Consider the following 12211-nt stretch of genomic DNA (forward strand, 5'->3'; position numbering starts at 1 on the left):
TATACAATTAATGATTCCTTTCTGTTTCTTTTGGATTACCTCAATATCGAATGCAATGCAAATAAAAACCAGAGAAAATAAATAACAATAGAATGCATTTTAATTAAGTGTATGTTACAATGTAATCTTGGAAAAGAAGAAACAAAGATATATCTACTGTAGTAATAGTAACAGCTGTTTAATCTTAATACATTCATCAAATACATAGACTGTATTTTTGTTTAATAAATCAGGTGTCCACCTACTGCATTCAAATATATATATTTAAAATAAAAGTAGCCTAAATATAAACCACGAAGAAAATGTATTTAGTATGTCTATGATATTTATTCCAAAATGTATTGTAACAATCACAATAAAAAAACAAAAACTTAACAGTAATCTGATTACTTGTTGTAGTATAATTGTAATCAAATACACACCTTTTTTTTGGATTCCTCGTTATATGTAATCTGCAGAAGTGGAAGAAGTCCTCTGGTCTTGTACTTGAGTAAAAGTTAGCAACAAAAGTATCTGTTACAAGTAAAAGTCCTGCATTCATAATGTTCCTCAAGTAAAAGTACAAAAGTATCAGCATCAAAATATAGTTGAAGTACCAAAAATAAAAGTAGTCATTGTGCAGATTGGTCCATTTCAGAATAATATACATGATATGTTTTATAATGATTGATCATGAAAGTGTTATCAAAGCTGGTAAAGGTGCAGCTAGTTTGAATGACTTTGTATGCTGCAGGGTAGCTTGTGGATTTACTCCAGGTGGAACTAAAGTCTGATTTAAGACTTGATTAGATTTCACATCATTCATCCAAGTCTGGAAAGTAACTAAAGGTATTAAATACATGTAGTGGACATAGGCAGCGCGTGAGGCTCAGGTTTGGGAAGGCTAAATAACTTATTTTACCAGCCTCCGCCTCCGGTGTCTATAGAAAAGAGATCAACTCAGTGTGCGGAGTTTAAATCTCTCAAGTCATATTATAGGATAAAGGAAATACAGTTTAAACTGCTGTATGCAGAGAAGACGCCGACGTGTCGCACTTATCATTCATATCACATTCAATCAGAGCCGTATCTGGCCGTGCAACACTCACAGTGTCACAGACTGTATTCAGAAGTATTATTTTAAGCAACACATTATTGACGAAACACTCAACTCAAATGTAATTAAAGTCAGATCCACTCGTGTCTTAGATGGGGCAGTGATATCATAAAACTGTTACGCTTTCAAACACTCGGTAGTTTATTTATTTTTTAACCAGTTGTTCTGTATTCACCTTGCAGGTGGCTTGTATCCTGGATCAGGGGCAGACTGGGGGGAAAAAGTGGCCCGGGGATTAATTGACAGACAGGCCCACTTAATGCGCGGCATGTATCGGCCAGCCGGCGACGAAAGTATGTTACTTAGCAAAAAACCCTATGCCTTTAATGTTATTTTGGACCATTATTCATATAGTAATCACATTGAGCCCTTGAGTTGCCTAGAGCAAAAATAGTTACGGCATATATTTAGTGATTTTAATGTTAACAGATCATTGATGCAATAACATTTTGACCCAATTTGCCTGACTTGACACATGGAATAAAACATGGGCAACGTACGAAGCATCCTCAATGTGGGTGAGACAATTTAACAGGGGGTGTGGGCAGGTGGTGGACCTCACCTCCTCTAGGGGGGTCCGGGGGCAAGTTCCCCCGGGAAGATTTTTTTTAAAATATTGAAGTTAAATGCATCAATCTGGTCCATTTTGAGAGCAAAATTAGGGACTAAATCTGGCAGTCAGTAGGGGCTTGGACTGTGAGCCGCAGGGTCGCCGGTTCAAGTCCCCGACCAGACCTATTTGGAGTGTAGACTTCTACTTGGAGAGGTCCCAGTTCACCTCCTGCCCTGCCTTGGTGCCCTTGAGCAAGGCACCAGACAAGGCTGTACCTTTAGTAATGAATATTACATGTTGTGAGGAAATCTTTCCACCAATAATTCCAATAAGTAATCCAAAATGTATTCACTTCAGGTTTACGAAAGTAACTGTAATCAGATTACTCATTTTTCAAATGTAACACGAGCTGAATACAGTTACTTGATTTTTGTATTCTGATTACGTAACGCCGTTACATGTATTCCGTTACAACCCAACCCTGGCCACACCCCACTGGGCTGGGCTGGGCCGGAACACTTACAAATGTGGGCCGGTAGGATTTAGGCACAAAAAAAAGAGTTTTAAAGGTAGGTAGCCTATAGGTAAGAATGGAGAAACCAGCTCGAGTGTGCTAGAATTTTAAAATACACAACCAAAAAAAATGTGCCCCTTCATTCAGACTTCCTTACAGAGCCCCTCCTCCAACACACATGAACGCGCACATGACCAATGAGGGCACGAGATAAGTTTGTGCACAGATGGAAGGCTGACAGGCAGGTAGGCCACCCAATTATTTCCCCCGGGCCGGGCAGATAATTGGACGTGCTTTTTACATCACCACGGCTTCCACATGAAATATGTGTACATATTTATTGTCAAAGCATTTAATGTATTCATTGCTATCGGGATGTTAAGAGCATTCCATGGTGTTTCTGAAGTGAATTACCTACCCCACCTTTAAGATGAACCTCTGATCTGTTTTGGGTCTGCCACTAGAGGGCAGCAGAGGGCTTCTGTTACTCAACAGCCAGAGCTCCCTGCTAATAGGGTTGACCTGACCATGGCCCTGGGCCCTTCTCACTTCGGTTAAATGGATTCCTTGCGTCCCTCACTTGCGTCGTTTCTATGTGACTAGTCCCTCCCACCCAGTGTTGGGCAAGTTACTTCCAAAATGTAATATATTACATATTACTCTCTTTTAAAAGTAATAAGTTACATTGCAACATTACTGTCTCTGAAATGTAATGAGTTACACTACTTTAGTTACTTTCACCAAAATAACCTCAAAAGAATGGCTAGGTATTTGAAATGCTAAAATGTAGTTTAGTGCAGCTCATTATACATCCAGTGAAGGGCAATGTGGTTTAGCATAACAACTGTGTAGGCCCTTAAGGCTAACACCTTTTATTACACGGCTTAGTTGAATACTCGATTCTTATTGTAAATTCTTAACATGTGACACGTTGTTAATACTGCAGTACAGACCACTGTCAAGGACTATAATGAAGGTTGCTAAGGAGGATCAAGAAAGAGAAAGGAAAAGAAGTTAAAAGACGGAGCGCTGGACGTCAGATAAATCACCAGAAGAAGGCAGAGAGGAAGTAAACAATAGCAAGACACGGAATGGGCTCTGTAGTGTGTTTAGAGGCCGTGTACAGGCCCAGTTCCAGAACAAAATGATTTAGGGTGCCTTTGAGATTACAGGGGGCGCAGCAGTAGCAGGTTTACATGAGCAATAGTGGCCGGCAACAGCAATGAAAAATAGCATTGATGGTCCCGAACAGATTATGGCATTTGTTATGTTTTGAAACCAAGCAAGTGAGAACATTTCAAGTGAGTTAAAAGTGTAATCCTGAAATATTTCATACAGTCCAAAGTGGACTGTGGCAAAGAAAAGCACAACAGCTTCAAAACTGTACTGATAAAACAAATGAGAACATATTGTAAATCAAGGCACATATTATTTGAACCAGCTCATGGTTTGAAATGGCAAACATTGAAAAGCAAAAGTATTATTAAAACCATGTACTAAATCATCACCTTGGTCCCATCATATACTCTGGGAAGAGAATGTTTACTGTGCTTGAAAACTGGTATCACATCAGCATGTGAGGTTGACTTTGTGACCTGGAGAACATTTCAGCTGCAACATTAGGTTGTTGATACGCTTGGGATATGAGATCTTTTTGTAGCCATTCGTGGTGAAGGCATCTGTGCTATTGTGTGCATTATTTTTTACCCAACATTTCTACAGGCATGGCAGAATATGAATCTATTTTCACATGAATATTCCATTGTCTATTTTTATGCCACGAGCTGCAAAATGACCGCCTAACCCCACTGTACAGGCGAGTACTTGTTTAGATATACCTGGACAGGCTCTGTTTTGCCGTGGTATCCTGGCACCTGCGGGCGGCGCAGAGGGGCGGCGTAGTTTTGGGAGACAAGACTGCTGCTCCGGGAGCAGAGTCAGCGAGTCAGGCGGGAGTAAGCTAGTGTCCACAACGGAGGGTCACGTGATGTCCCCATCTGACCTGTTGCTACTGTCTGCAGCAGATGCAGTGTTGCTGGCGTTTAGTGATGGTTGCTTTAACCATTTTCGTATAAATGATTATCCACAGATGTGTGTCACTCCTGTGGAAGCACTTTGGAAATGATGCACGCGCAGCGGTCACGCGCACCTGACACAATTTGTTGTTTGTATTTTTCGCTCCGTTCTCTTTTTTGAATAGAGGGTGCATAACATTCAACTGCCCGAAGATCCCGACGCGAAGCCTGAAGGGTAAACACCAGGTTTACTAATCTACTCGCACAATTTGTCTGGTGTCCGAATGTCTCGCTATGTTAGTAGGCTACATTCAACAGAACACCATTTCATTTTGGGTTGAAATGTGTTGTAACTGCGTTACTGAGCATTGTAACGGGTAATATATTACCCACATTTCATTAGTAATGTGTTACATTACTTCGTTACAGCAAAAAGTAATATATTACTGTAACTCCGTTACTTTTGTAACGAGTTACACCCAACACTGAAGCATGGAAAGACGCAAGGAAAACACGAGAAGCGGGGAAATTAGGTTTGCATATGACGTCACGGGTGACGCGGCGTCAGCTCAGCCGCCATACTGGAGTACCAAAACAAACACCGTAATACTCATAGCCTACCTGTTTTTTATTGGACATATAATGGTGAACTTCTGTGCTATTGTTGGCTGCGGCAACAGAGGTGATCGAAACAAGGGGCCAAAGTCATTTTACAGGCTGCCGGCGGTTATAACACACCAGGGTGAAGCAATGTATGCACTTTCAAAGCGTCGACGGGAAACATGGCTCAATAGGATCGGACGGGAGGATCTCAAACCATCCAACCACAACTATACTCGCGTTTGTGGGGATCATTTCACGTCAGGTAAGTGTCAGGTTTTACATACAAACATTCAAAATCAACATACAACCCACTTATTAAGACATGTATCTTAACAAGGACATATGAATCCTGGAGTCTGTGTCATCGATCGACATATCAGATTGTGGAGTATCTACAAAACAAAGTCATCCCTTGGCTCAGGTCATTTTCCCACCAGTCTGTCAATCCCCTGCAGCGCTTCGTTTAACTGTAATTTAAAGAAATTCCTCCCCCTACTGGCCATTTGATTATATGTAAACAGTAACGGTGTAGGTACCAGATGTGTTCGGGGTACCAGATATGTTCGGGTGTATTTCCGTCGCATCTGTCATCCGTCATATCCGTCTACTCACCTCCCTCTGCTCCCAGCGCTCTGCTGCCACACACCGGCCGTCTGCGGAACTGCAGCCGGAGGAACTCGGGACAGCTTGTTATGTGTGTGTACTTGTGCACATAAATAATGTTTCTAATTATTTACAATTAAAAAAATATATATATTCTGCGTTACTTCAGCCAACACTTTTATAAGGCCACTAGATTAGATAATTACGAAATGTGTAGATAGATCTTTCAGGTTGTTATTTTGTCATTGTTTAATGTTTTATTTACCTTTTATATAGTACTTTTTATATAGTATCTGAACTTTGGAGAGGAGTTGGGAGACACACGACACATCAAATCACATCTACAGATCAAGACGAAGCGACTGGAAGTACTCCTAGCGTGGACATGTTTGTGAAAATGTGTGCAAAGTCTCCGAAAATCCTAAAAATAAGCTCATATTTGAATTCCCCATAAAAAACACATCATTCAGTAAAAACAAGGCCCCACTGATCATCTGCTCCCTGATCTCTCTGCGAATTGAAAGTACTTATTGCCTGAGATTGCATGCTGTGGTTTTATTAAATGTGCCAAGTGCTAGGACTGTCTTATGGAAGAAAGCTTTTAGATGTGCAGCTCCACTAACATGGAACAGTCTGCAACAAGAATGGGAAATTACCAAACTAGTACCACTACATGTTTTTAAAGCTTGGTTGGATGCTACACAATCAGATGCTGTTGGTACCTGTACATGTGGATAGATATGTTGTTCTGTTGTTTATGTTTGTATGTCTTCATGTGGAACCTACTGCTGCAGGTCTCCCTTGAAAAAGATATCATTGATATCAATGGGATTTTAACTGGATAAATAAAGGCATTGAATTGAATGTCCAATGAAAACATATCCAAGTGTAACAAACATCCAGTATTAACCTTACTGTTTTTTTACTAACAGTAACCAACTAATAATTTTCATAAAGTGCATATTTATTCCAAACTCACAATATATATATGTAATAAAACAATGCTCAATGGTACACAGTATCCAAACTCTTTAGGCACTGGTCAGAGACATTCATGTAAAGCAGATACTGAATCCAATACTGGTAAAAACGTTGTAGAGATCAAATGTTTCCTTGTCTGAATGGAGAAACCTAATTTTTCAAACAACATTTTTAGTGTGTGATTTGAAAGATAAATTCTGATCAATAATAAAACCTAGATATGTGTATGTAGTGACCCTTTCAATGTAAATATCAGTCCCTTGAACAGTACAAATGTTGGGGAGAAAAGAAGTTAACTTGTTGCCATTTGAGAATATCATGAGTTTGGAGTTGTCTGCATTTAATACGAACTTGAGTTGAGATAAATGGGATGGAATAACATCAAAGGCAAAACATAAACAACAGAACAACATATCTATCCACATGTACAGGTGCCAACAGCATCTGATTGTGTAGCATCCAACCAAGCTTTAAAAACATGTAGTGGTACTAGCTTGGTAATTTTCCATTCTTTTTGCAGACTGTTCCATGTTAGTGGAGCTGCACATCTAAAAGCTTTCTTCCATAAGACAGTCCTAGCACTTGGCACATTTAATAAAACCATGAGATCTCAGGCAATACGTACTTTCAATTCTCAGAGAGATCAGGGAGCAGATGATCAGTGGTGCCTTGTTTTTACTGAATGATGTGTGTTTTTCATGGGGAATTCAAATATGAGCTTATTATTAGGATTTTCGGAGACTTTGCACACGTTTTCACAAACATGTTCACGCTAGGAGTACTTCCATTCGCTTCGTCTTGATCTGTAGATGTGATTTGATGTGTCGTGTGTCTCCCAACTCCTCTTCAAAGTTCAGATACTATATAAAAATACTAAAAGATAAATAAAACATTAAACAATGACAAAATAACAACCTGAAAGATATGTATTCTATCTACACATTTCGTAATTATCTAATCTCGTGGCCTTATAAAAGTGTTGGCTAAAGTAACGCAGAATATATATATATTTTAATTGTAAATAATTAGAAACATTATTTATGTGCACAAGTACACACACATAACAAGCTGTCCCGAGTTCCTCCGGCTGCAGTTCCGCAGACGGCCGGTGTGTGACAGCAGAGCGCTGGGAGCAGAGGGAGGTGAGTAGACGGATATGATGGATGACGGGAGCGACGGAAATACACCCGAACATATCTGGTACCCCGAACACATCTGGTACTGACCATAGACATATAATAGACATATAAACTCTTTATATGTCTATGGTACTGACAACCATAGATATATATAAACACTAGATGGCTCACCCGCGCTGCTGGCCAATGGAGACCGACGTTGCCACTTGGCCGCCATCTTGCTACAGGCAGTGCTCTCATTCATAACATTATGGTTTACTATTTAAATAACCATAGCTTGCTCAATTTTCAACCGATTTTCAAACGGTTTGGTTTTTTATAAACATCAAAGATGTAGTTATGATACTGCATACTTATAATCATGGACTTTCATATGAAAATAACATTAATCAGATAAAGCAATAGCTATACACACACACACACACACACACACACACACACACACACACACACACACACACACACACACACACACACACACACACACACACACACACACACACACACCACACACACACACACACACACACACACACACACACACACACACACACACACACACACACACACACACAAGGTATTTATATTAAATATTTGCCGGTGTATATATTTCCATTTATTTTATTATATTGTCAATATTTAAAATAAATTATAAATAAATTATAAAATTAAAATACATTTATATTTTATATATAAAAATCGGTCTCATGTTACCACTCTGTAAACCAAGAGTTGTTAATTGAGCAATGCCTTAGCTTGAAGAACAGGGACACAACTAATGACATTAGCATATGTTGGTATATTATTTAGATATTCACACCTTTATCAGAAGAACCAAACCAACATAAAATGTGCTCACAGACAGGCCAGTTCTGTCTAATTTATCACAATTATTTTTGACATGAGATCTTATCATCCTAGTTTTGTATTTAGTTTCTAGATTTGTAAACAAATCCAGAACCTTTGAAATATGTTATTGAAAAAAGACCAAGAATAATATAAACTGTACCATATGTCCTTCTGTAGTCCATTTGTGGTTTGTTTTGACTCACCCCGGCTGATATATCACAAAATCCACTGTTTAAATTGTTCCCTATATTGCCCCTATGCCCCTGTAAGGTGTCCTTGGGTGTTATGAAAGGCGGCCCCCCAACATAAATGTATTATTATTATTAAGAAGAACAACTTGGTGTGGTGTGGAGGGGATGTAGGAAGCAGGAGCAGGTGGGGAGAGATGGGGCTTCAAGGTTCAAGGTTATTTGTTTTAAATGTGTCTTGCACACAATAAAATAAAATACTGTATACCACAAAACCAATAAGACACACAGTGACACATGGCACACTAACAATCAATCATCGTCCAGCCTCAGCTTTGGTATTCTTTCACAACCATGTTATGGGTTTATTAGACTGAGCAAACATAAACATATGTGGTGATCCCACAGGTTCTTGTTTGCAGACAGCGGCGATTGGAGCATCCGTAGGCTGCACAAAAGTCCGGCATATTCAGGTACTTCTGTAAACACAAAGCCAGCAAATTCCTGTATCATAATGCAAGATGTTTTTAACAAGCCAAACCACTTGGAAGAAATCATGTGTAACTTAAGTTATGTTGAAAAGAAAGAGCAGTTCTGCCTCTCCCACTGGTGTAAAGTTGCTGGGTGAACTTTATAATACTAGGTCTCACTGACAGCCTCTTGTTATTAGCCAGCTAATAAATACAACCACATACACAAAGAAAAGCTGCAATTTCAACATGTCCAAGCATCCTGTATCATAGCCATGCTAATAATGTTTATAATAAACCAAACCGTTTGTAAATCAATCAAGATTTCAGCGAGTTAAGAGTATTTTTGTGCAGATCACTCACCTTACAACAGCTACCATAACGCGAATCAGAGTAACTGTTGACTGTAGCAAGATGGCGGCCAGTCAGCTACGCTGGAAAATCTCCCATGAGCCATCTAGTGTTTATATATATCTATGCTGACAACGGCTGTACAGTCCCTGGCACCTTTTCAGAGGCTTTTGGTTTCCTCAATTATTTGTCATGTTCCAATGTCTTGACACCAGCATTTTAAATATATCTAAAGTCTGACTTCGCCTGTCAAAAGAGGTCACATTTGTATTAATTAACAGTTCACCCAGGATATAACTGACCTACAATCTGATTTATTTGCAGGTAAACCAGTGGCACTTTTTGACAAAAATCATCCTGACTGGGCACCGTCTGTCAAATTGGGCCACGAGAAAATTACAGCACCTTCCCCTGCTACACATGCCAGGTATAAACGCGCCAGAAAAAGGTCATCCATCGCACCACTTGATCTCTCCAGCATGGTGTCTGATATTCCATCTCCAGAAGAGCCCGCACCAGTGCTGGGAGCCACTGGGGCAGAAGAAGGAATGATTGAACCAGAGACTGGCACTGCAACTCAGACTGATTTGACTGGTGAAATGATTGACAAAATGTCATTTGAAATTAATAATGTAACAACAGAAAATGTTAACTTAAAAGAAAAGCTTGTAAAGTCCACAATTTCAGAGAGTACATTTAAGGGCGATGATGACCGTGTGCGGTTCTACACTGGACTTCCTACTTTTGCCATTCTAATGATGGTATACAATCTTGTGGAACTGCACATCAGTGTGAACGCTAAGAGTTCACTGTCTAAATTTCAACAGTTTATACTGACACTAATGAAATTAAGATTAAACCAACCCCTGCAAGAGCTGGCTTATAAATTCAACACATCCACGTCTACAGTATCCCGTGTGTTTACCTTGATTATCGACGTCATGTTTAAACGTATGAGTTTCCTTTTGAAGTGGCCATCTCGAGAGGAACTCCAACTGACGATGCCTATGGATTTCCGCACTCATTTTGGTACTAAAGTGGCTGTTATAATAGACTGCTTTGAAGTTTTCATTGACAGGCCATCAAATTTAATGGCACGGGCTCAGACTTGGTCAAACTACAAACATCACAACACCATAACATTTCTCATAGGAATCAGTCCGCAGGGTGTTATATCATTCATTTCAAGGGCATGGGGTAGCAGGTCCAGTGATAAGCATATTACAGAAAATTGTGGCTTCTTAGATAACATTTTGCCTGGTGATTTGATTTTGGCAGACCGAGGTTTCAATATAAGTGACTCAGTGGGTTTCATGTGTGCTGAGGTTAAGGTGCCTGCATTCATGAAAGGCCGGAAACAATTATCAATGAAAGATGTTATTGACACAAGGAAAATTGCTAACGTGCGAATTCATGTTGAGTGTGTCATAGGATGTGTAAGGCAGCGATATACCATTTTGGGAGGACCAATTCCTATAGATTTTTTACTTTCTAAAGATGTGGATGGAATTACATTGATGGATAAAATAGCTGAAGTGTGCTGCAACCTGAATAATGTGTGTGATACTGTAATACCCGTTGATTGAGCCTTTACATTCTGTTACACCCCCAATCAACCCATATCAGATTGAAAAATATGATATGTTTGTATTGTAATTATTATTACATTATTGTCAATGTTGTACTTGGTCAATTAAATGTCTTGATAATCAGAAAAGTGATTTGGGGTTTGGTTGTGTAGGGGAATGTTTGAACAATTATTTAAGATGTTTTCAGGCATGGAAGATTAATGTTTTTCTCTCAAGTTTTCTATTGTCAGATTGGACACATCCCAAATTGCTTGAATGTGGTTTCAGACCTGCACTGCGCAGAATAGTACTGGTAGAATATTCAAGCTTGGGTAAATACATTTGGAAAAAAACAATTGAAAGGGCAAAGTATTATATTTATTACAGGTTTCCAATTTACCCATTGAAAAAGGGTGAAAAACAAGTACGCTCCTTTAACTGTAAGCTGCAGAGATCACCTCACATAACAGAGATACATTAACATTGTGTCCATATTACAGTTTTTTTCAATGCTAAAACACATTTTTTGAAAGCAGGGCTTATTTTCTCAAAACACATTCACAAAACCATACACACAAAGTGCAAAACACCTCATATATAATCACATAAATATATACACTGTCATTCAGATTGATTAATACTTCTGTTTCTTTTGAGAGGGGACATGCTGTTGACATTTGTCACAATACCAGCTTCCTTTGGGGGCAACTGTTATACCAACACATTCAAAATGAAACCAGGTAGTTTCACAATTTGTGTTATCACATCCTATCATGGGAAGCTTTTCCTCTCCACGACAAAGGCACCATTTGGGTACCAGTGGTTGGGTATCGGTTGGCTGAGTCAGAGTGGCACATACAGCAGGGTCTGGTATCAGGCAGAGAGGCCTTTTTGGTGCAGTAATGGAGACTGGTGTAGTTGCACTGGGAATTCTGGTGAAGAATTGCCCACTCAACTCGAGGAGAATGACCTGCTGAAAGAATTCATGAGCTTTGGGGTGTACCTTCTCCCAAAAGTCAATATCTGGGGTTATGCGTTCAAGATGAATCTTTCCATTCACCCACAGAACAAAGTCAGCATATTCAACATCGCATAGAAATAACTGGGTCTGCACTTGATAGAAATAGGCATGGGTCTTCTTCAGCCTGTCCTGTCCATCATGTGATTCCAGACATGTATGGTCTGACGGTGCAGCAACACAGTAGGGGCATTTAATTTCCAAAACACCTACACCACAGCACTTGCAGGACACAACACCATCTGGAGTAGCACCTAAATATG

At 39.5% G+C, this 12211-nt stretch overlaps 1 long non-coding RNA gene across 1 annotated transcript; it reads left to right on the top strand.

Annotated features, from left to right (window-relative positions):
* The first annotated feature begins 4311 nt into the window (after positions 1 to 4311).
* Positions 4312 to 10221, top strand: LOC117463846 (uncharacterized). The gene is made up of 3 exons (XR_011644918.1): positions 4312 to 5043; positions 8950 to 9014; positions 9687 to 10221. It is a non-coding gene; the product is annotated as an uncharacterized lncRNA (long non-coding RNA).
* Positions 10222 to 12211: the final 1990 nt, after the last annotated feature.

The sequence above is a fragment of the Pseudochaenichthys georgianus genome, chromosome 18 (assembly GCF_902827115.2).
Source record: "Pseudochaenichthys georgianus chromosome 18, fPseGeo1.2, whole genome shotgun sequence".
Taxonomy (NCBI): Eukaryota; Metazoa; Chordata; class Actinopteri; order Perciformes; family Channichthyidae; genus Pseudochaenichthys; species Pseudochaenichthys georgianus.